The sequence below is a fragment of the Macaca fascicularis genome, chromosome X, assembly GCF_037993035.2.
Source record: "Macaca fascicularis isolate 582-1 chromosome X, T2T-MFA8v1.1".
NCBI classification, from domain to species: domain Eukaryota; kingdom Metazoa; phylum Chordata; class Mammalia; order Primates; family Cercopithecidae; genus Macaca; species Macaca fascicularis.
Window position 1 is genome coordinate 86,165,207 of NC_088395.1, and position 24,958 is coordinate 86,190,164.

Genomic DNA, 24,958 nt, shown 5'->3' on the forward strand with positions numbered 1-24,958 from the left:
TGGTAACCTAAAATGAAAGAAACATGCAATAGAGACACAAAAATAAAAATTAAAGAAAACTAAATTATATTACCAGAGAAAATCAACCTTACTAGAGGAAGACAGCAAGGGAAGAAAGAAAAAATAGAAGATCATAGAACAACCAGAAAAAAATAACAAAATTGCAGGAGTAAGTTCTTATTTATGAATAATAACACTGAATGTAAATGAACTAAACTCTCCAATCAAAAGACAGTAAATGGCTGAATATATAAAAGAACAAGACCCATTGATCTCTTCCCTGAAAGAAATGCACTTCACCTATAAAGATACACATAGATTGAAAATGAAGAGATGAAAAAAACAGATTTCATGCTAACGGAAACCAAAAAGCAGGAGTAGCCACACTTACATCAGACAAAATAAGTTTCAAGAAAAAAATTTGAAAAAAAAACCCAACAAGCAATGACACAATATAATGAAAGAAGTGTCGATTCAGTCAGAAAATACAACAATTTTAAATATAAATGCACCCAGTACTGGAGCAAACAGACACAAAAAGGAAATACTATTAGAGATAAAGAGAGATATAGCCTTCAATACAATATAGCTGAAAACTTCAACACTTTACTTTCAGCATTGGGCATATCTTCCAGACAGAAAATCAACAACAACAAAAAAATCAGGCTTAGTTTGCATAATAAACCAAACAGATCTAACAGATATTTACAGAACATTTCATTCAAGAGCTCTAAAATACACATTGCTTTTCTCAGCACATGGATTATTCTCAAGGATAGACTATATGTTCAGTCACAGAAAAGTCATACAACATACAGAAAGTTGAAATAACATCAAACATCTCCTCTGATCACAATGGAATAAAACTAGAAATTCAAAACAAGAATAATTTTGAAACTATACGAATGCATGGAAATTAAACAATGTGCTCCTGAATGGTCAGTGGGTCAATAAAGAAATTAAGAAGGAAATTAAAAAGTTCTTGAAACAAATGGTAATGGAAACACAAGATACAAAAACCTACGGGATATGGCAAAAGCAATACTAAGAGGGAAGTTTATAGCTATTAGTGCCTAGATCAAGGAATAGGAAAAACCTCAAAAAAAAAAAAAAAAAAAAAAAAAGAAAAGAAAAATCTAACAGTGAATTTTAAAGAACTAGAAAAGCAAAAGCAAACCAAACCCAACATTCATAGAAAAAAGAAATAATAAATATCAGACAAGAAATAAATGAAATTGAAATGAAAATAGTACAAAAGATCAACAAAACAAAAAAGTGTGTTTTGAAGAGTTAAACAAATTTGACAAGTCATTAGTGAGACTAAGAAAAAAAGGAAAGAAGATCCAAATAAATAAAATCAGAAATGAAAATGGAGGCATTGATAGTGAAGAAATTCAAAGGATCATTAGTGGCTACTGTGAGAAACTATATTCCAATAAGTTGGAACATCTAGAATCAATGAACAAATTCCTAGATACATACAACCTACAAAGATTGAACCAGGAAGAAATCCAAAACCTGAACAGACCAATAACAAGTAATGAGATCAAAGGTGTAATAAAATGTCTCCAAGTAAATAAAACCTTGGAACCTGAACACTTCGTTGCTGAATTCTACCAAACGTTGCAAGAAGAATGAATAGCAATCCTACTCAAACAATTCAAAAAACTATAGGAAGAGAAAATACTTGCAAACTCATTTTATGAGGCTAGTATTACCCCAATACCAAACCCAGGTGAGGATATATCTGAAAAGAAAACTAGAGGACAATATTTCTGATGCATTTTGATGCAGCAATTCTCAACAAAATAATAGCAAACAGAATTCAATAATACATTTTAACTATCATTTATCATGACCAAGTGGAATTTATTCTTGGGAAGCAAATATCGATCAAATTATACATATAAATCGAATTGATACAATATATCAAAAGAATGAAGGATAAAATCCATATATTCGTTTAAATTGATGCTGAAAAAGAATTTCGTGAAATTCATCATCGCTTAATAAAAACCCAAAAAAAAACTGGTAGTAGAAGGAACATATCTAAACACAATAAATGCCGTATATGACAAACCCACAACTAGTATCATACTAAATAGGGAAAATTGAAAGCTTTTTCTCTAAGATCTGAAACATGACAAGGATGCTCACTGTCACCACTGTTATTTAACATAGTACTGGAAGTCCCAGGTAGAGCAATCAGACAAGAGAAAAATATAAAGGGGATCCAAATTGGAAAGAAAGAAGTCAAATTATCTTTGTATGCAGATGATATGAACTTATATTTGAAAAAAAAGTACAAAGATTCCACCAAAAGCTATTCCAACTGATAAACAAATTCAAAGTTGCATGATACAAAATTAACATGCAAAATTCTGTAGCTTTTCTATATAATAGCAGTAATCAATGTAAAATAGAAATAAAAAAGTAATAGCCACACATAGATTAAATACCAAGAATTAACAAAATAAGTGAAAGGGCTCTATAATGAAAACTATAAAACACTGATGAAAGAAATTGAATAGGACACACAAAAAAAGAAAAATATTTTATGTTCATGGATTGGAAGAATCAATATTGTTAAAATGTTAACACTGACCAAAGTAGATTCAGTGGAATCTCCATCAATATATCAATGACATTCTTCACATAAATAGAAAAAAATTCAAAAACTTATATGGAATTACAAAAGACTCAGAATAGCTAAAGCTATTTTAAGCAAAAATAACAACACCGGATGAATCACATTGCCTGACTGCAAACTATACTACAGAGGTATAGTAATCAAAACAGCATGATACTGGCATAAAAACAGACATATAGACCATTTGAACAGAATAGACAATCCAGAAACAAATCCATGCACCTAAAGGGAGCTCATCTTTGAAAAATTTTCCAAGAACACACAATGGGGAAAAGAAAGTCTCCTCAGTAAACAGTGCTGGGAAAAGTGAATATCCAGACGCAGAAGAATGAAACTAGACCCATATCTGTCGCCATATACAAAAATCAAATCAAAATGGTTTAAAGACTTAAATCAGGCTCTCAGGTCCAAGATGGCCAAATAGGAACAGTTCCAGTCTACAGCTCCTAACGTGAGTGACACAGAAGACAGGTGATTTCTGCATTTCCAACTGAGATACTGGGTTCATCTCACTGGGGCTTGTTGTACAGTGGGTGCAGCCCATGGAGTGTGAGCCCAAGGAGGGCAGGGCATTGCCTCACCTGGGAAGCACAAGGGCTTGGGGAATTGCCTTTCCTAGCCAAGAGAAGCCGTGACAGATGGTACCTGGAAAATTGGGACACTCCCACCCTAATACTGTGCTTTTCCAATGGTCTTAGCAAATGGCAGACTAGGAGATTATATCCCGTGCCTGGCTCAGAGGGTCCTATGCCTATGGAGCCTCACTCATTGTTAGCACAGCAGTCTGAGATCGAACTGCAAGGTGGCAATGAGGCTGGGGGAGGGGCATCGGCCATTGCCGAGGCTTGAGTATGTAGACAAAGTGGCTTGGAAACTCAAACTGGTTAGAGCTCAATGCAGCTCACGGAGGCCTGCCTGTCTCTGTAGACTCCACCTCTGCGGGCAGGGCATAGCTGAACAAAAGGCAGCAGAAACTTCTGCAGACTTAAACCTTCCTGTCTGACAGTTTTGAAGAAAGTAGTGTTTTGCCCAGCATGGAGTTTGAGATCTGAGAACGGACAGACTGCCTCCTCAAGTGGGTCACTAACCCCCAGTAGCCTAACTGGGAGACATCTCCCAGTAGGGACTGACTGACACCTTATACAGCCAGGTGCCCCTCTGAGACAAAGCTTCCGGAGGAAGGATCAGGCAGCAACATTTGCTGTTATTCAATATTTGCTGTTTTGCAGCCTCCACTGGGGAGATACCCAGACAAACAGGGTCTGGAGTGGACCTCCAGCAAATGCCAACAGACCTGCAGCTGAGGGTCCTGACTGTTAGAAGGAAAACTACCAAACAGAAAGGAATAACATCAACACCAACAAAAAGGACATCCACACCAAAACCCCATGTGTACATCACCACCATCAAAGACCAAAGGTAGATAAAACCACAAATATGGGGAGAAACCAAAGCAGAAAAGCTGAAAATTCTAAAAATCAGGGCACCTCTTCTCCTCCAAAGGAACACAGCTCCTTGCCAGCAACAGAACAAAGCTGGACAGAGAATGACTTTGACGAGTTGATGGAAGTAGGCTTCAGATGGTCGGTAATAACAAACTTCTCCGAGCTAAAGAAGGACGTTCAAACCCATTGCAATGAAACTAAAAACCTTGAAAAATGATTAGACACATGACTAACTATAATAAACAGCACAGAGAAGACCTTAAATGACCTGATGGAGATGAAAACTGTGGCACAAGAACTACATGATGCATGCACAAGTTTCAGTAGCCGATTTGATCAAGTGGAAGAAAGGGTATCTGTGATTGAAGATCAAATGAATGAAATGAAGCAAGAAGAGAAGTTTAGAGGAAAAAGAAATAAACAAAGACTCCAAGAAATATGGGACTATGTGAAAAGACCAAATCTACGTCTGATTGGTGTACTTAAAAGTCACAAGGAGAATGGAACTAAGTTGGAAAACACTCTTCAGGATATTGTCCAGGAGAACTTCCCCAACCTAGCAAAGCAGGCCAACATTCGAATTCAGGAAATACAGAGAATGCCACAAAGATACTCCTTGAGAAGAGCAAGTCCAAGACACATAATTGTCAGATTCATCAAACTTGAAATGAAGGAAAAAAATGTTAAGGGCAGTCATAGAGAAAGATCAGGTTACCCACAAAGGGAAGCTGATCAGACTCACAGCAGATCTCTTGGCAGAAAATCTACAAGCCAGAAAAGAGTGGGGGCCAATATTCAACATTCCTAAAGAAAAGAATTTTCAGCCCAGAATTTCATATCCAGCCAAACTAAGCTTCGTAAGTGAAGGAGAAATAAAATCCTTTTCAGACAAAAATGCTGAGAGATTTTTTCACCACTAGGTATGCCTTACAAGAGTTCCTGAAGGAAGCACTAAACATGGAAAGGAACAACTGGTACCAGCCATTGCAAAAACATGTCAAATTATAAAGACCATCGATGCTAGGAAGAAACTGCATCAACCAACGAGCAAAATAACCAGCTAACATCATAATAACAGGATCAAATTCACACATAACAATATTAGCCTTAAATGTAAATGGGCTAAATGCTCCAATTAAAAGACACACACTGGCAAATTGGATAGAGTCAAGATCCATCAGTGTACTGTATTCAGGAGACCCATCTCACATGCAAAGACATATATAGGCTCAAAATAAAGGGAAGGAGGAAGATCTATCAAGCAAATGGAATACAACAAAAAGCAAGGGTTGCAATCCTATTCTCTGATAAAACAGGCTTTCAACCAACAAAGATCAGAAGAGACAAAGAAGGCATTACATAATGGTAAAGGGATCAATTCAACAAGAAGAGCTAACGATTCTAAATATATATATGCACCCAATACAGGAGCACCCAGATTCATAAACCAAGTCCTTAGAGACCTACAAAAAGACTTAGACTCCCACACAATAATAATGGGACACTTTAACACTGCACTGTCAACATTAGACAGATCGACAAGACAGATAGTTAAAAAGGACATCCAGGACTTGAATTCAACTCTGCACTAAGCAGACCTAATAGACATCTACAGAACTCTCCACTGCAAATCAACAGAATATACATTCTTCTCAGCACCACATCGCACTTATTCCAAAATTGACCACATAGTTGGAAGTAAAGAACTGCTCAGCAAATGTAAAAATACAGAAACTGTAACAAACTGTCTCAGACCACATTGCAAACAAATGAGAATTCAAGATTAAGAAATTCACTCAAAACCACTCGGCTACATGGAAACTGAACAACCTGCTCCTGAATGACTACTGGGTACATAATGAAATGAAGGCAGAAATAAAGAGGTTCTTTGAAACCAATAAGAACAAAGGCACAACATACGAGACTCTCTGGGACACATTTAAAGCAGTGTGTAGAGGGAAATGTATAGCACTAAATGCCCACAAGAGAAAGCAGCAAAGATCTAAAATTGACACCATAACATCACGATTAAAAGAACTAGAGAAGCAAGAGCAAACACATTCATAAGCTAGAGAACAAAAGAAATAACTAAGATCAGAGCAGAACTAAAGGAGATAGAGGCACAAGAAACCTTCAAAAAATCAGTGAATTCAGGAGCTGGTTTTTTGAAAAGACCAACAAAATTGATAGATGGCTAGCAAGACTAATAAAGAAGAAAAGAGAGAAGAATCAAACAGACACAATAAAAAATGAGAAAGGGGATATCACCACTGATCCCACAGATATACAAACTACAGTGAGAGAATACTATAAACACCTCTCTGCACATAAACAAAAAATCTAGAAGAAATGGACAAATTCCTGTAGATGTACACCCTCCCAAGACTAAACCAGGAAGAAGAAACCAGGAAGACTAAACCAGAAATCCATGAATAGACTAAAAACAGGCTCTAAAATTGAGGTAATAATTAATACCCTACCAACCAAAAAAATTCGAGGACCAGAAGGATTCACAGCCGAATTCTACCAGAGGTACAAAAAGGAGCTGGTACCATTCCTTCTGAAACTATTCCAATCAATAGAAAAAGAGGGAATCCCCCCTAACTCATTTTAAGAGGCCAGCATCATCCTGATACCAAAGCCTGGCAGAGACACAACAAAAAAAGAGAATTTTAGACCAATATCCCTGATGAACATGGATGCAAATCCTCAATAAACTACCCGCAAACTGAATCCAGCAGCATATCGAAAAGCTTATCCACTATGATCAAATGGGCTTCCTCCCTAGGATGCAAGCCTGGTTCAACATACACAAATCAATAAATGTAATCCATCATATAAACAGAACTAAAGACAAAAACCACACGGTTATCTCAATAGATGCAGACAACTCCTTCAATAAAATTCAACAGCCCTTCATGCTAAAAACTCTCAATAAATTCGGTATTGATGGGATGTATCTCAAAATAATAAGAGCTATTTATGACAAACCCACAGCCAATATCATACTGAATGGGCAAAAACCAGAAGCATTCCCTTTGAAAACTGGCACAAGACATGGATGCCCTCTCTCACCAATCCTATTCAACATAGTGTTGAAAGTTTTGGCCAGGGCAATCAGACAGGAGAAAGAACTAAAGGTTATTCAATTAGGAAATGAGGAAGTCATATTGTCCCTGTTTTCACATGACATGATTGTATATTTAGAAAATGCCATCATTTTAACCCAAAATCGCCTTAAGCTGATAAGCAACTTCAGCAAAGTCTCAGGATACAAAATTAATGTGCAAAAATCACAAGAATTTTTATACACCAATAACAGACAAACAGAGAGCCAAATCATGAGTGAACTTCCATTCACAATTGCTTCAAAAAGAATAAAATACCTAGGAATCCAACTTACAAGGGATGTGAAGGACCTCTGCAAGGAGAACTACAAACCACTGCTCAACGAAATAAGAGATGACACAAACAAATTGGAGAACATTCCATGCTCATGGATAGGAAGAATCGATATCATGAAAATGGCCATACTGCTCAAGGTAATTTATAGATTCAATGCCATCCCCATCAAGCAACCGATTACTTTCTTCACAGAATTGGAAAAAACTACTTTAAAGTTCACATCGAACCAAAAAAGAGCCAGCATTGCCAAGAAAATCCTAAGCCAAAAGAACAAAGCTGGAGGCATCGAGCTACCTGACTTCAAACTATACTACAAGGCTACAGGAACCAAAACAGCATGGTCCTGGTACCAAAACAGAGATATAGACCAATGGAATAGAACAGATTCCTGAGAAATAATACCACATATCTACAACCATCTGATATTTATCAAAACTGACTAAAACAAGAAATGGGGAAAGGATTCCCTATTTAATAAATGGTGTTGGGAAAACTGGCTAGCCATATGTAGAAAGCTGAAACTGGATCCCTTCCTTACACTTTACGCAAAGATTAATTCAAGATGGATTAAAGACTTAAATATTAGGCCTGAAACCATAAAAATCCTAGAAGAAAACCTAGGCAATACGATTCAGGACATAAGGATGGGCAAAGACTTCATGACTAAAACACCAAAAGCAATGGCAACAAAAGCCAAAATTGACAAATGGGATCTAATTAAACTAAAGAGCTTCTGCACAGTAAAAGAAACTACCATCAGAGTGAACAGGCAACCTACAGAATGGGAGAAAATTTTTGCCATCTACTCATCTGACAAAGGGCTAATATCCAGAACCTATAAAGAACTCAAACAAATTTACAAGAAAAAAACAAACAACCCCATCAAAAAGTGGGCAAAGGATATGAACAGACGTTTCTCAAAAAAAGACATTCATACAGCCAACAGACACATGAAAAAATGCTCATCATCACTGGCCATCAGAGAAATGCAAATCAAAACCACAATGAGATACCATCTCACACCAGTTAGAATGGCAATCATTAAAAAGTCAGGAAACAACAGGTGCTGGAGAGGATGTGGAGAAATAATAACACTTTTACACTGTTGGTGGGATTGTAAACTAGTTCAACCATTATGGAAAACAGTATGGCGATTCCTCAAGGATCTAGAACTAGATGTACCATATGACCCAGCCATCCCATTACTGGGTATATACCCAAAGGATTAGAAATCATGCTGCTATAAAGACACATGCACACGTATGTTTATTGTGGCACTATTCACAATAGCAAAGACTTGGAATCAACCCAAATGTCCATCAGTGACAGACTGGATTAAGAAAATGTGGCACATATACACCATGGAATGCTATACAGCCATAAAAAAGGATGAGTTTGTGTCCTTTGTAGGGACGTGGATGCAGCTGAAAACCATCATTCTCAGCAAACTATCACAAGAACAGAAAACCAAACACTGCATGTTCTCACTCATAGGTGGGAACTGAACAATGAGATCACTTGGACTCGGGAAGGGGAACATCACACACCGGGGCCTATCATGGGGAGGAGGGAGGGGGGAAGGATTGCATTGGGAGTTATTCCTGATGTAAATGACGAGTTGATGGGTGCTGACGAGTTGATGGGTGCAGCACACCAACATGGCACAAGTATATATATGTAACAAATCTGCACGTTATGCACATGTACCCTAGAACTTAAAGTATAATAATAATAATAATAAAATAGGTAAAAAAATTAATTAAAGATTTAAACGTAATAAATTAAACAGAAAAACTCCTAGAAGAAAACAGAGGGAAAAACTCCTTGACATTGGCCTTGCCAATGATATTTTGGATATTACATCAAAAGCTCATGCAACAGAAACAAGGCAAAAGAAAACCAAACAAGTGGAATTACATCAAACTGAAAGCTTTTGCACAGCAAAGGAAACAATCAACAAAATGAAAAGGCAGTTTATGAATGTAGAAAAAAATGTTTGTAAGCCATATATCTGATAAGGGGTAATTATATAAAATATATAAGAAACTCACCCAGCTTAACTTGTTCACCTCTGCCTGAACATTTTACTCTGCTCAGTGCCCTTCTGAAAATTCAATTCCCACAGGCCTGTGATATTTCTTTGGCCTTTACCACCTAAGACTTCTGTCTTCCCCAGAGTGAGAGTTTGGCTGGTGACACAGGGACCAGCCCATCCCTCCCCATCACAGCCAGCATCTGAACACTGGGATAGCCTGACCCTAGTCCAGCCTTTTCAAGACTCATAAGCACTGTACAGTTGACCATCTAATGTTCTGGAAAAGAAGGACATATCCATCCCATTTCAACTCTGCTGGTACCTAATCATGGCCTGAGGTCAGGCTAACCCCACTAGCTGAGTCTGCCACAATCAACACTCATTTACACTGGCACAAAGAGACCCCCTGTACAAGAAGCAATAAGACAGCCAAATGCCTAAGCAGATGAAAAGGGGTTCTTGGATAATTTCCGACCCACCCCGCAAGTGTTTACATCAAATGCTTTTGTGCAGATGAGAAAACCTGTCCAGAGCTTGTCTGGGCATGCTCACATTGGACTGGAGCCCGACATGCATACTGGGGGAAATGGGTAGAGCCATGGGGAATTTGTGCCTTATGCAGGGGAGGAGGCTGATCTCTTCAGCTCCTGTGGAGATATGAGAATAAATTGGTGAGGTGGAGAACCTGTTAGCAGGACTCCATCTCACTTTGCTGACTTGTTTTTCCTTTTTCTTTTTTGCACACAAAAAATTCCACTTCTCACCCTTCTATGTGTCCATAAGCCTAATCCTTCCTGGTCACGTTATAAGAACCCAGTTGTAGCTGAACTAAGAAGAAAGTTCTGCAACATTTTTTGTTGTCTAGTCATAGGGCTTGAGGAACCGTGAGTAAGATGTGAATCAAAAAATATTTCTCTTTTCCTTTCTAAGCCTTTTTCTCCTCGGACTTCTTGTGAGGGTAGAGGAAACTACACACTACACCACCCCAATGGCTTCAGGTGTGCATGAGATGGACGGACAAATTGTGGCTCCCCTGCTTTCCTCCAGGCCAGAGCTGGGGCGCATGGCCCGTGGCCCAGTGGACAGCAATTAGGTTTCTCTCTCTTTTGGAGGAAACAATTTGTATAAGAATAAGAGGTTCTTCTCCCAGGCATTTTTCTTGGGAGAAGAATCTTTCCAATCCTGCACTTTAAATTTCTCCTTTTCTCTACCCTGTCAGTAGTTAACTTTAAAGTGAGTTATTTTAATTTTTTTTTCATTTTATAAGACATTTTAGTCAGCCAGGAATTATAAGGATCACTGTTTATAGTCTCCCTAAAGTTTTAATTATGAAAAGGGATTTGCGAGATTGGTCTTGAGCTGTAGTCAACCTGGTGTGCTTTGCATTATCTTCTGTATTGTCAGTAGCAAATTTTGTTGTAGGCCTCCATCTTGTTTTATCTCGTTGGGAGCATGACTTGTAACCAAGTGGCAATGTTTTGTCTTAGCCTCCATCATTTTACAATGACAGCTGGGTTTGTACCTGGCTTAGAGAATGAGTCCTTTATGGTTTGATATCTGCATGACCTTTTGCTGATTCTCCTCTCTTCCATGAACAACTTCCCGCCTTTTTCTTAAATGTTCATTTCTCTGGGTTACTTTTAAAGGTCCTAAATTTTGTAAGAACTACTTACCCCCTTTGAAAATACCTCATACACTCACGGTTAAATTATAACCTTAATTGAGGCTTGTTGATTTCACCTGTGAGGATACTTTTAGTAAAGTTTGAAAGCCAGAAATATTGTCTGTTTGGCGTGGTTAAAGTTGAGTCATAAGGGAGTTAAAAGAATTTTCTTAGAGAGTGCTTAGCCTAATTAAAAGTGGATATCCAAGTTATAAGTATATTTTAAAGGTCTTTATGTTTTTTTTCTCTTCTGGGACCCTACTTTACTGGAAAAGGGTTTTTCTCAGTCGACTGAATTATTTTTCTCCATTTTGCCTTGCCACTCTTAATGCATGGATGAGAGGCCCTAAAATAACTGCTGGGGGCATGGGACTCCTTGACAAAAACAGACGAGGTGCCATTAACCCTGTTTTTGGAAGAAACCTGGTTTTCTCATGGAACTCCAGGAATTAAAGGCAGGTAGATTCTTCTCAAAATCTGTTTTTGCCTCTCAGTCATGCCTGTTTATTAGGCCTTAAAAGATGCTTGCTTTCCTAGCCCTGTTTCTTAAAGGGCTACACTCAGAAACTAATAATTCAATTAGGAGATTGGCAAACAAAAAATCTATGTCTGCTGGGTTTTTTTCTGCTTGTGTACTTATATATATGTTGTGTGTAAAATGTCTATTTAAAAAAGCTCAAATTTATTGGCCTAAAGGAAGATAACGGCTTGAATAAAATATTTTTAAAAGGGAAGATAAAAGCTGTGGTACCTCTCAGTTCAAGTGACTTTAACTTTGAGAAATAAAAACACCCTTAAAGACTGTTGGTAAAATGCAGACGTCCTCAAAATGTAAATAGGTGGACTAAATTATGCAGGTTAGATAATAAGTTGGCTAAATATTTACAGGTTATAAACTACTTTTTTGGGTTTTTGAGAACTGTTCAACGTGGCAAGACCCGGGGACATATGGAATTAACCACACCCTCAATTATGCTGGAAGAAGTCAAACCTTGGCTCCACCTAGCACATAATTAAAACAACTTACCAGGTTTTACATTAAAGTCAAAAATTGCCATTGAGACTATTGGACATAGATTTACATGTGAAGTATGTAAGAACAGTAAAATATCTTTTTAATAAAAGATTACAAAAAGGTATAGAAATGTAAATTCTTGCCTAGGGTTAAAGGATTGTTTTGAATGAAATAAAATAAATCTAAAAGTTCAAACATAAGATGGAAGGAGTGTAAAAATTAATCTTGCAAACATTCCATGTGTGAACATATTGACTAAATTCGAAAGGGTATTATACAGTTTTTCTGTAAATTGAGCATTGAAATGAAAGCACAACAATGCATTCTTAAGGCATTAATCTGCTCTTTGGCAAAACTTGTAAAGTATTATAAAATGATTTTTTTTTTTAAATTTATGAGTCATTTTGGAAAAATAATTTATTTTAATCTGGAATTCTATTTCATAATATAATGCATTTTGAATCTCTAACATATTTAATAAGCTTTCCCAAATCAAACTTCAGTTTCAAAATTCCATTTCCTCACTGGGCACTGTGGCTCACACCTGAATTCCCAGCACTTTGGGAGGACGAGGCAGGTGGATCATCTGAGGTCAGGAGTTTGAGATCAGCCTGGCCAACATGGCGAAACCTCATCTCTATTAAAAACACAAAAATTAGCTAGGCATGGCGACAGGCACCTGTAATCCCAGCTACTTGGGAAGCTGAATTAGGGAATCATTTGAACCTGAGAGGTGGAGGTTGCAGTGAGTTTAGATTATAGCACTGCACTCCAGCCTGGGTAACAGAGCAAGACTCCATCTCAAAAAAATAAAAATAAAAATAAATTCCTCTTCCTGAGTGACACATGGCTTTTGGAAGCTACAGAGGGCCACTGGAGAGGTAAATGGGATTATTTTACATGTTTAGGTATATGGGATTGCCAAAATGATGTTTAATCTTCTTCAGGTTATTTGGTGAATAATACTAATACAAGTTCCAAAATTGTATGGGATGTCTACAATTACAATGTCTGAGTATATGTTATCAATCATAATTCAGGTTGTTATGTTAAGTTATTTTAAACCATGGAGATAACCAAACTTCTTTGTCAATTGTGTTTCTCACTGTAACTACCCTGGATATTTTGTTATTCACAGACAATTGTTGTCTTGTTTTGATCTTCTTCAAAAATGGTTTATAATTAGCTATAGAACTTTGACAGGTTCTCTCAAATGCAGGTTTCTGATAAATTTGGAGATTATGACATTGGAATGTAGGAAAAATATACAGGACTCATGAAGAGCTGAAATGTTCACAAATATCAAGCAAAACAAGAGTTAAGTAAATGGACTGAACTCATACACAACCGAAGCAATCTTTTTGACTTTTGCTTGGAATAATACTGATCTTTGTTTTGTTTTTCAGAGTCAAGGAAACTTATTTTGAACTATTTATGACCTTTAACAATTGAGTAATATATACTCCTCTGAACAAAATTTGGAGCATATTTGTCCCTCTCTCTGCCTGGCTTCTCCAGAATTTGGAAACTAGTTGTGAGTATTCTTAACTTATGGCAACATAGTTGTTTGCATCAGTGCAATAAAAATCAATTTTATTTTGCAACACGATGCAATTGGAGAAACTGATCATTTTACCAATGCTTTGACTGGAAGGGTATCCTTTCCTTTAAGGAGTGAAGCTTGACTTGCTGAGACAATAAAAGTCCCCTGGGTAAACTTGCCTCATACTCTTGCCTATGCAGTCCCTGTAAAGGGTTCCTGACCTGTGGTAAGTAAAGAATGTCACTTCTGACACGTCAAGGAGCTCCAAGTTTATCTTGGGACCATAAGAGAAGAGGATTACCCAACTAACAGGTATTTGGGGATACAAACCAATGGCTGGGTTCAGCTTTAAAAGGTCTTATCTGAGATTCTTCGTGGAACAGAGTTCCATCAAAGCAAATCTAAGGGCCTATGTAGAAATAATTATTCTTGCTGCAGTTTATGCAAATAATCAGGTCAAGTGTAAGACTAAAGTCTATTTTGCAAACAACTCAGCCCTATCATGATTTTTTGAAACATAAACAAGGACTGCAGAGAGATAAATTACGTTTCAAAAGTTATACATTTGCCATTAAATTTTAGACTCATTAGTTGTTTTCAAGATTTTGCCTGGATTTTAGACTAACCCTGCTTGTTCCTGTGAACCAACCAGCAAGCTCTGGCTGCAGATCAGAAAGAACAAAAGGGATGGGTGATGTAAAAATCTGGATCAATATTCTGCTCCAACCATCATCCATGCACTGCATTATGCTGCTGCTGTATGTGTGAACATGACTGAACCACCCCTGCAGGTGCGTGTGCAACATACCATGTGGCTGCCGCCACTCTAATGTGGGGAAAAGTGTGAACCCCACTGCCATCACCCAGGTGAAGCACTTAGGCTGACACCTCCCATTAGAGTGTTGTTTCCAGTAGACCTGAAATAGCATGGCCCCTCCAGCACATCAAGCACTTAATCTTGAAGGACCATAGAACAAAGCCTTGTGTCTGGTAGCACACCCCAGGGTTAAAACACACAGCCCAAAAGTGGTGGGTTGAACCTTGGCCTTTTGAAATCTTCTGGAAATGAAGCCAGTAGGCTAAATCCAACATATGTCACAGTTAAACTCTCAAGGACATCAAATAATCTAAAAACAACAAACCCCATTCAAAGGACAGCAACTTGACAGATTAAAGAAACACTAATTGACAAAAATAAGAAAAAACAACCAGCACAAGAACTCTGGAAGCTTGAAAAGACAAAGTGTATTTTTATCTTCAAATGACTGAACTAGCTCCCCTGAAATGTTTCTTAAGCAGGCTGAAATGGCTGAAATGACAGACATAGAATTAAGAATCTTGATAAGAATAAAGATCATTGAGATTCTGAAGAAAGTTGAAACCCAGTCCAAAGATGCTAAGGAATTTAAAAAAGTGATGCAGAGTTTTAAAATAATATAGTAATTTTAGGAAAGAACCAAATTATTAACAACAGAAAATAGATCAAGCTGAGAAAAGAATCTCAGAGCTCAAAGACCATTTCTTTGTATCAACTCATCCAGGAAATAATAAAGATGAAGAATAAAAAGGAACGAACAAAACTGTCATGAAAGATGGGATTATGTAAAAAGACTAAACCTATAACTCAATGGCTTTCCTTAAAGAGAAAGACCTATGAGGGGCCTTAAAGAGACCAAAGCTGTGATTCATTGGCATCCCTTACAAAGAGGAAGAAAGAGAAAGCAACTTGGAAAATATATTTGAGGACATAGCCCATGGAAATCTTCCCAACCTCACAAGAGATGTAGACATTCAAATTTTGGAAATACTGAGAACCCCTGAGAGATACTATACAAGACATATATCCCTAAGACACATAGTCATCAGATTCTCTAAGGTTAACATGAAAGAAATAAAAATGATTAGTGTAGGTAAGAAGAGGGAAATCATCTTCAAATGGAACCCCATCCGGCTAACAATTGACTTTTCAGCAGAAACCCTACAAGTCAGAAAGGAATTGGGGCCTGTATTCAACATTATTAAGAAACTTAATTCTAACCAAGAATTTTATATCCAGCCAAACCAAGCTTCACAAGCAAAGGAGAAATAAGATCCTTTTCAGGCAAGCAAATGCCAAGGGAATTCATTACCACCAGAGCTAACTTATGAGAGGTCCTTAAGGGAGTGTTAACATGTAAACAAATGACCATTGTTGACCACACAGAAAACACACATAATTAAATACATATGTTACTGAGACTGTAAAGCAACTATACAATCAAGTCTGAATAACAGCCAGCTAACAACACAGTGACAGAATCAAATCTGTGAGTATCATCAACCTCGAATGTAAATTGACTAAACGTCCCACTTATAAGGCACAGAATAGCAAATTGGAAAAAGATGCTAGGCTCAACTGTTTGCTTTTATCAAGAGACCCATTTCACATGCAATGATATCCATAGGACCAAAGTAAAGAGATGAAGAAAAATCTAGCAGGCAAATGGAAAAGGAAAAAGAGCAGGGACTACTATCCTAATTTCAGACAAAATATACTATAAATCAAAAAATATTTATAGTATGTTTTGTAGGGCATTAAATAATGACAAAGGAGGGCATTACATAATGATGAAAGGTTCAAGTCAACAAGAAGACTTAACTATCCTAAATATATATCCACCCAACACTGATGCACCTGGGTTCATAAAACAAGTACTTAGAGACTTACAAGGAGGTTTAGATAACCACACAAAAACAAGGGCAGAATTCCATACCCCACTGAAAATATTAGACAGATCATTGAGGCATTAATCAAACCAAAATATTCAGAACCTGATGTTGATGCTTGACCAAAGGGACCTAACAAATATCTTCAGAACACTCCACCCAAAAACAATAGAAAATTTAATCTTCTCATCTGCACAGGTCACATAATCTAAAAATGATGACACAATAAGCTATAGAGCAATTCTGAACAAATTTTTAAAGAATAAAATTTAACCATCCACATTCTCATACCAATAAAAATAAAAATCTATATAAAGAACATATCTGAAAACCATACAATTATATGGAAATTAAGCAATCTTCTCCTGATCGACTTTTGAGTAAACAATGAAATTAAAGCAGAAATCAAGCAATTATATTAAAATAATGAAAACAAAGATACAATACACCAGAATATCTGGGAAACAGCGAAAGCAGTGTTAAGAGGAAAGTTTATAGCACTAAACACTCACATCAAAAGGTTAGAACAATCTCAGATTTACAACCGAACATCACAATAGATGTTAAGAACTAGAGAAACAAAAGGAAACCAAACCAAAAGCTAGCAGAAAATAAATAACCCAAATCAGAGCTGATCTGAATAAAATCGAGACACAAAAATGTAAAAAGTTCATTATTTAAAAGAATAAATAAGATTGATATGCAGCTAGATTGACTAACAGAGAAAAAAAGAGAGGAGAGCTAAATAAAAACAGGCAGAAATGAAAAAGAGGACATTACCAGTGACCTCACAAAAATGCAAAAACCCTCAGAGACTACTAAAAACACCTCTATGAACACAAATTAGAAAACCTAGAAGAAATGGATAAATTCCTGGAAACATACAATGTCCCAAGATTGAACCAGGAAGAATTTGAAACTATAAACAGAACAACAACGAGTTCTGAAATTGAATGAGTAACAAAAAATTTACAAAGTAGAAAGACTTCTGTACTGAAAAAATTCACAGATAAGGGACTGGGTGCAGTGGCTCACCTCTATAATCCTAGCACTTTGAGAGGCTGAGGTGGGAGGATCACGAGGTCAAGAGATCAAGACCATCCTAGCCAACACGGTGAAACACTGTATCTAGTAAAAATACAAAAATTAGCTGGGCATGGTGACATGCGCCTGTAGTCCCAGGTACTCAGGAGGCTGAGGCAGGCGAATCACTTGAACCCAGGAGGTGGAGGTTGCAGTGAACCAAGATTGTGTGACTGCACTCCAGCCTGGCAAAAAGTGAGACTCCATCTAAAAAATAAAAAGTAAACAAATAAATAAATAAATCACAACCAAATTCTACCAGATATACAAGGAAAAGCTGGGTCAATCATACTGAAACTGTTCCCAAAATCCAGAGGGGAGAGATTGCTTTCTACCTCAGTATATTAAGCTAGCAACATTCTGATACCAAAACCCAGCAGAGACAAAACAACAACAACATAAAGTTTCAGGCCAATATCTTTGATGAACATCAATGCAAAAATTTTCAACAAAGTACTGCCAAACCAAACCCAGCTGCACATCAAAAAGCTTATCCAACATAATCAAATAGGCTTATTCCTGGGATTCAAGGTTGGTTCACCATATTCAAATCGATAAATATGATTCATAACATAAACAAAACTAAAAACAATAGCCACACAATCATCTCAATAACTGTGGAAAAGGTTTTTGATAAAATTTAATATCCCTTTATGTTAAAAGCCTTCAACAAATTAGGTATTGAAGAAACATACCTCAAAATAATAAGAGCCATCTACGATAAACCCACAGACAACATTATACTGAATAGGCACAACCTGGAAGCATTTCATTTGAGAACCAAAATGAGACAAGGATCCCCACTCTCACACTCCTATTTAATGTAATTTTGAAAGTCCTAGCCAGAGCAATCAAGGAAGAGAAAGAAATACAAGGCATAAAAAAAAAAAAAAACCTGATGTAAATGACGAGTTGATGGGTGCTGACGAGTTGATGGGTGTAGCACAGCAACATGGCACAAGTATATATATGTAACAAACCTGCACGTTATGCACATGTACCCTAGAACTTAAAGTATAATAATAATAAAAAATTTTTAAAAAGGAAAAATAAATAAATAAATAAATAAATAATTAGGGAACAGAAGCAATATATTGGTATGTGAATCCGATCTCAATAAAGCTGTTACTTAAAGAGAAAAAAAAAAAAAAAAGAAAAAGAGAGAAAGTCACAGTATCTCTCTTCACAGAGAGCATGATTATATACCCAGAAAGCCCCACGGACTCTGGACGAAAGCTCAAAGATCTGGAAAACAACATCAGCGATGTTTCAGGATATAAAATCAATGTACAAAAATAACTGGCATTTGTATGCACCAAGAACATCCAAGCTGAGAGCCAAATCAAGGATGCAGTTCCATTCAGAATAGCCACAAAAAGAATGAAATACCTAAGATTACAGCTAACCAGAGAGCTGAAAGATCTCTACAATAAAAAATATAAAACATTGCTGAAATAAATCAGAGATGACACAAAATATGAAAAAAAAAGTTTATGCGCATGGATAGAATCAATATTGTTAAAATGGCCATACTGCCTGAAGCAATTATAGATTCGAAGTTATTTTTATCAAACTACCAATGATATTTTTACAGAATTTTAAAAATATATAAATTTCATATGGAGCCAAATAAAAGCCACAACAAAACTAAGCAAAAAACAAACAAACAAACAAACAAATACCAGGGGCATCACACTATGAAACTTCAAATTATGTTACAAGGTTACAGTAAGAAAAACAGCATGGTATTGGTAAAACAACAAATACATAGACCAATGGAACAGTATAAGAATCCAGAAATAAATTTGCACATCTACAGTTGTCTGATTTTGACAATGTCTACAAGACAAGCAATGGGGAAAGGACTTTCTATTCAATACCTGGTGCTGGGATAATTTGATAGCCATATGCAGAAGACTGAAACTAGATCCCTTCATTTCAGCATGTGCAAAAATCAACTCAGGATTAAAGACTTAAAACCTAGCACTACAAAAATTCTAGAAGAAATCCTGGAAAATGCCATTGTGGTTATACACACTAGCAAAGATTTCATGAAGAAGTTGCCAAAAGCAATTGCAACAAAAACAAAAATAGACATATGGGACCTAATTTAAATTTAAATTTAAAAAATTTAACTCAACAAGAAGACTTAACTGTCCTAAATATATATGTATCCAACACTGGAACACATGGATTCATAAAACAATTACTTACTTTGAGACCCACAAGGACACTTAGATAACTACACAACAATAGGGGAAGAATTCAATGCCCCATTGAAAATATTAGACAGATTATTGAGACACCAAGAAAAGCTTCCACACAGCAAAAATAACTATGAACAACATAAACAGGCAACCTAGAGAATGAGAGAGAATATTTGCAAGCTATGCATCTGACAAATGTCTAATATCCAGAATCTATAAGGAACTTAAATTAACAACTAAAGCAAGAAAAAAAAACTTCATTAAAAATGGGCAGAAGATATTAACAGTCACTTCTGAAAAGAGGATATACATGCATGTGAAAAAATGCTCAACATCACTAATCATTAGAGAAGTGCAAATAAAAACAACAATGAGATATTATCTCAAATAAATCAGAATGGCTGTTATTTAAATGTCAAAAAATAACAGATACTTGTTAGGTTGTGGAGAAAAAGGAAGTTTGTACATTGCCAGTGGGAATATAAATTAGATCAGCTAATGTGGAAAGCAGTTTGGAGATTTCTCAAATAACTTAGAACTACCATTTGACCTAGCAATTCTATTACTGGGTATATGCCCAAGGTAATATAAGTCATTCTACCATAAAGGCACATGCACGTATATGTTCATCTTAGCACTATTCACAATAGCAAAGACATAGAGTCAACCTAAATGCCCATCAACAGTGGACCAAATAAAGAAAATATGGTACATATACACAATGGAATATTATGCAGCCATAAAAGAGAGGTAGATCATGTCCTTTGAAACAACATGGGTGGAGCTGGAGGCCATTATCCTAAGTAAATTAATGCAGGAACAGAAAACCAAATAGTGTATGTTCTCACTTATAACTGGGAACTAATCATTAAGTACACATGGACACAAAGAAAGGAACAGCACGTACCAGGTCCTACTTGAGAGTGGAAGGCAGGAGAAGGGTGAGGGTTAACAAACTACCTTATTGGGTACTATGCTTATTACCTGGGTGCTAAAATAATCTGTACACCAAATTTTTGTGACACTCAATCTACCTATGTAACAAACTGACACATGGATTCCCTGAACCTAAGATAAAAGTAGAAAAGAAAAAAAATTAAATACAAAAACAACAATTAAAAATTCCTCTTAAAAAAAAACTAAAAGAAGTTTTAGAACTCTTATATATAACTCAAAAGCCAAAAGCTTTAGCCTTAAAAAAGATCATGACTATAAAAGATAAAGAAGCTAGAGTCAAATATTTTGCAGACCAGGTAGCTAAAGCAGCTGTCTTAACTAAAAAACTTAGTTCTCTAAACTCTTGTTTAATCCAAATTTTAAAATTAACTCCCTCAATACTGACAAAAGCTCAAGAGACTCCCTCGGATGCAAAAAAAGAGAAGGTTTGCAAAACAAAAGGGGGAAACTATTCTTTTGAAAATAGTATATGGTATGTTCCAGATCTGGATAACAAACTCAGAATACCCACCAGATTACAATTTCCATTTTTAGACATGCATAAATTGACCCAGTGAGATCCCAAAATTGATTAAATGGAAAAAGAATACTTTTATAAACCATCATTTACTATAACAGAAAAGTGGCATCTGGATATACCGTCTGTCCTAAATATAACAGAGGAAAATACTGTTATAGCACTCCTGAGCATTTTCCCTTATATCTTATATAATACACATTGAGGTCTCACAATTGGAGTTTAGCAGCTCCCTCCCCTGTGTGTGGACTTCAGGGCATTTAACCAGGATCTTCCCTTACCATTTCCATCACGGTTTGCTGTGCTCATCACAGAGGTATTCACGGGTGAGCTTGGGGTTCCAGTTACACCTAGAATTGTCTCCCTTTGGGCTGAATAAGAAACTCAGCGCATCAGACTCTCCACAGACCAGCAAATCACCTGAAACAGCAGAAAACACCTCCCAGTGGACAAAGATCAAGATCGAGTCATACCCATCTGTTTTTGCCAAAGCCAGTTATTACCTATAGGCACCATCTACTGGCCAAGACGCTAAACTGCACAACCCAATACAAAATCTTTTGGAAGAAGTGCACAATGCTGGGGAACCAGATAAGCTTTATGAGACCTCTGCAATCAGGGTCTTGCAAAAGGAAGTGAGCCTGCTCATATGCTCAGTACATCACTATTGCAACCAGCACTTGAGAAAGCAACCAAACAAAGGATATTTATAACCAAAAAATTCATAAAAATCCTGGTTCCTTGAGAGCACATAGAATCAAAGCCACACAATCATACACAGCAAACATTAAGTCACATCCTCAAGGGAAAAGATTAGTTTTACCTCAACAGAAGTCAATCCAAAAAAATAGTGACAACTTCTTCTGATCAGAAGGAATTAGCATGAAAACTCTGGCTGTATATAAAAGAGCATTAGGACACCTCCAAAGGATCACAACAACTCTCCAGTAATGAACCCTAATAAAAATAAGAATTCTGAAATGACAGATAACTCTAAATATGGATTGTAATGAAAGCCAATGAGAGCTAAAGGAAACTTGAAAAACAAAACAAATAAATCAGGAAAATAATTCAGGATAGGAAGGAAGATGTAGATATTTTAAAAACCTAGAACATCTGAAAATAAAAACTTCATTGAAAAAATTTCAAAGTACAGTTGAAAGCTTTAACAGTATGTTATATCAAGCAGAAGAAAATACTCAGAGATGTAAGATAGGTATTTTAAATTAACTCAGTTAGATAAAAATAATTAAAAACATCAACAAAGAGTTTGTGAAATGTGAGACTGTGTAAAGCTTCTAAGAAACTAAAAGTGGCAAGATAGAAGGGTCTAATCATCTGGAAGGAAATCCTAGCAGAGTAGCAGTAGATTTCTCAGGAAAAATCCTACAAGACAGAAGAGATTAAAGTCCTGTTTTTATTCTTCTTGAAACAAAAAAGTCAGTCAAAGTTTTGTATTCTGCTAAACTAGGCTTCAGAAAAAAAAAAAAAAAAAAAGCTATAAAGTCTTTCTTAGGTAAACACTAAGGAAACTCATCGCGACTAGACTGGACATATAAGAAATGCCCAAAGGAGTTCTAAACACAGAAATAAAGAGCAACACTAATCATCATGAAAAGATATAAAATTATGAAACTTGCAGGATTTTTAAGGCTATTATACAATTGCAATTCCAAAGGTGCTAGATAATAATTAACATTATGACAGGAACAAAGCCTCACTTATCAATAATAACCTTGAAGATAAATGAACTGAATACACCACTTAAAAAATATAGCCTGGTGGAATGGATTTTTTAAAAGATCCAATAATATGCTACTTTACAAGAAACCACCTAACTGGTAGAGACATTTACAACATAAAGAGGTGATATTTATTTTTACAAAAACAGAAGCCAAAAGCAAGCAGGAGTAGTTATGCTTATGTCAGATAAAACAGACTTTAAATCAATAGTAAAAAAAGACAAAGAAAGATCTTACATAATAAAAATGGATCAATGCAACAAGAACATATAAACAAACTTGAATACATATGCACCTAACACCAGAACATATGATAATCGTGGGTGATCTCAATCCCCCACTGACAGCTCTAGACAAATTATCAAAGCAAATAAATCAACAAACTCTGGATTTAAATTGAATCATAGACCAAATAAACCCAAAAGACATTTACATAAAATTCTACCCAACAATTATACAATATATATTCTTCTTCTCCGCACATGGAACATTCTCAAAAATAGACCATATCTTAGGCCACAAGGCAAGTCTCAATAAATTTTAAAAAATAGAAATCATATCAAGTATCTTCTCAGACCACAGCAGACTAAAACTAGAAATTAATACCAAGAGAAACTCTCAAAACTATACAAATATATGGAAATGAAACAAGCTACTTCTGAATAATTGTTTGGTCAAAATATGAAAATAAGGCTGAAATTAAAAAAAATAAAAATACACACATAACATATCCAAACCCGTGGAATATAGTAAAATAAGTGCTAACAAGAAAGTGTATAGCATTCAATGCCTACATAAAAATGGAGCTCAAAAATTAAAAACCTAATGTCAAAACTAAAGTAACCAGAGAAAAACAAGAGCAAAGTACACACAAAGCTACAAGATGAGAAATAATGAAGATCAAGGAAGAACAAAACAAAATTGAAACAATAACAAAAAAAATACAGTTAATGACAAGAAAAGTCAGTTCCTTTAAATAAGCACAATCAGAAATGTTAAATGTGACATAACTGATGTCACAGATTAAAAAAATTTAAGAGACTACCAAGAATGTCTCCACACACAAACTAGAAAACCTAAAGGAAAAGAATAAGTTCCTGGAGACATGTAACTTCTCAATATTGAACCAGGAAATAAATTGAAATTCTAAAAAGTCCAATAATGAATAGTGAGATTGAATCAAAATAAAATAGACAGATTCACAACTGAATTCTACCAAAATACAAGAAATAACTAATACTAATCCTACTGAAACTTATCCAAAAATGTTAAGAGGAAGAAATCCCTCCAACTCATTCAACAAAGCTAGCATCACCCTGATACCAAAGCCAGGCAAAGACACACACATAAAATAAGAAAACTACAGGCCATTATATCTGATAAACATAGATGCCAAAATCCTCAGCAAAATGCTATAAAACTGAATCTAACAACGCATCAAAAACACAATACACCACAATCAAATGGTTTTGTTTCAAGGATGCAAGGATAGTTCAATATGTTCAGTTTGATAAATGTGATTTAACGCATAAAAAGAATTGAAAACAAAAACCATATGATTATCCCAATCGATGCAGAAAAATCATTGCATAAAATTCAGCACCCATTCAAAATAAAATCTGTCAACAACCTAGGCATAGATAGAACATATCTCAAAATAATAAGGCCATCTATGACAAATCTACAGTCAATATAATATTAAACAGGGAAAAGTTGAAAGTATTTTCTATAAGAACTGGAACAACACAAGGATGCCTAGTTTCACCCCTCCTATTCAACATAGTGCTGGAAGTTCTAGCTAGAGTGATCAGGTAGGAGAAAGAAAGAAAAGGCATCTACATTGGAAAAGAGGAAGTCTCTGTTTACTGATGACATAATTGTATACCTGGAAAACCCTCAAAAAGACTCCTAGATTTTGTACATAAATTCAGAATAGTTTCAGATTACAATTCTTCTTTTTTGTGTTTTCCACTTGCTTTGTAAATTTTTC

General features: G+C 35.9%; 1 long non-coding RNA gene across 1 annotated transcript in view; it reads right to left on the reverse strand.

Moving 5' to 3' along the window:
* Positions 1–21,644, reverse strand: part of LOC135969261 (uncharacterized) — a 128,225-nt gene extending 106,581 nt beyond the window's left edge. Inside the window, exon 1 of the long non-coding RNA XR_010584433.1 lies at positions 21,508–21,644. This is a non-coding gene — a long non-coding RNA (uncharacterized lncRNA). The remainder of the gene's footprint in view (positions 1–21,507) is intronic.
* Between the last annotated feature and the right edge of the window lie 3,314 nt (positions 21,645–24,958).